The following is a 2,001-nucleotide window of genomic DNA, read 5'->3' on the forward strand; positions in this document are numbered from 1 at the left end:
CGCCGTTGCTTCTGGGCGCCGCGGCGGCAGCGCTGGCCTCGGCTGGGCTCTGCGGGTGCAGGCAGCGCCGCGGCATTGTTCTTATACCGACAGGTACACCCTCGCCCCGGTGTACCAGCGCCCGCGATAACGCCCCTTTCAATGTCAACACAGGGCTTTGGCAGTGGAAATGAATCACTGGCCACATCCCAGGCGAGGCAGAGCGAGAGCACCGGGGTCAAGTTTGGTTTTGTGGGCGAGGGGCTGGCAGCGTCAGAGCAGGACGGCACGAGGGGACCTGCCGGGCGCTGGGCAGGGGGCTGTGTCAGCCCCTTTTGGGGGCAGGTCCCGCAATAGGAGGTAGAACGGGGTCTCCATCCCGGCGCCAGCCCCTTATCCACTGGAAACCACGCGGCCCAGCTGAGCTGGTGGAAACCCCCCCCCAATGTTCTGGGGGAGCGTTTCCCCTTTCCTTTGCCCCACAGCCGCCCCCGGGGGCCTGCCCATGGCCGTGGGGTGCCCCACACCCCGATGGCTGCCGGGGGGTTGCAGGAAAGGGATGTGTTCATAGCATCGGGCAGCCACCGAACAAACTTTAAAAGGCAAAGACTAATTAGCAGTGATGAACTGCTCGGGAATCTGCAACTTTCCCTTTTAAATAGCAGTCAGTGTCATCAAAGCACGGGAAGAAGCGCTTTGCATGGCAGACAGTTACGTGTTGCCTTACAGCCGCTAATGGGCTCTTCCCCAGCGGCGGATTTTTGTTTAACACAGGATGGCCGTCTCATTAAGCCTCTGTGAATGCAAATAAAAAATGCTAATGAACAAATAAAGCCTTCAGATACGGAGGGGAGGCGAGTGGGGGGAGGCGAGGATTTTCTTGCTGCCACCATCTCTCAGACGCGCGGCTGAAGGCTTGGAATGATGCTGTGTCGTCCTTGTGGGTTTTTTCCATGTTTATGGCACTATAATAACTGGTCATGGGTGCCACAAAGGGAGGTGTTTTACCCAGTGAGCACCGTTCAGGTAACTAGCGGGGTTTCTACCCTTAGCACTGTGTTAATCAATTTTCCATTTATCCCGGTTAGTCCATTTTATCTAATTAAAGTTCTTGCCCTGGGAAATGGAAGTCCTCGCCTGAGAGGCCCAGGCACCGCGGGGCCGTGAGCCCAACGCGGCCACCTGAACCCCGGGCTGACGGGGCACGGCCTGAGAAAGAGCCGACTCGTGTCTCCTGTGACCGGGGTCTTGTCGCTCCCTCCCCGGGAGCTGCTGCCAGGCTCCTCCTCTCCGTGGCTTCGCAGGCAGCTTAAGCTTAAAAAATCTCATCAAAAGTTTCTTTGGCATCAGCGTGGAGACGCAGGGCACGGCAGAGTCGACACTGGGGGCAGACGCAACCGTTTTTTCCAAGTCAAGTGCAAATTCCCTGCATTTCCCCACGCCCAGGTTGGTGGCTGCAGTATTTTTTACTAAGTAGCTTTTATACAAAGTTATTATCTATTTCCCGTTTAAGATGCAGTTTAATGTACTGGCCTCCCTTCTCGTCCTAATCATGTATTTATAGAAGGGATTTAAAAAAAAAAAACTTCCTAAAACAAAACCAATTGCAGCAAGTGCCTGATCAGCTGAGAGCAGCAAGTCGAATGTTACGGACATGGTTTATAATCCAAAAATCCTGTAAGAAAATCCAGCCTGAAGGGTCATTGGGCTTCTGAGATAAACGTGAGTGAGCTGTAGCCCAGACAAGCCGAATACTTTAAGCAAAATAATTTATTTAGTGGAAAAGATCCCCAATTGGATCATAATAATCTGCAAACTCGTAACAGTAGATTCAGCATTAAAATATGAAGATTAAAGAAATAAAGAGGCCAAACCTTTCATTTAGAAATTTTTGAAGTTAAGCAAATCTATTTCTACTTTTACGTAGTTATTTTAAATGTAATTTTAAAACCCAAACTCTTAAAGGCAAATCAAAAGATTATTTCAAGTCTAACAAAATAGTATTTTTCTCTTTCTTTTGGG

The sequence above is a fragment of the Fulmarus glacialis genome, unplaced genomic scaffold (assembly GCF_000690835.1).
Source record: "Fulmarus glacialis isolate BGI_N327 unplaced genomic scaffold, ASM69083v1 scaffold41650, whole genome shotgun sequence".
NCBI classification, from domain to species: Eukaryota; Metazoa; Chordata; class Aves; order Procellariiformes; family Procellariidae; genus Fulmarus; species Fulmarus glacialis.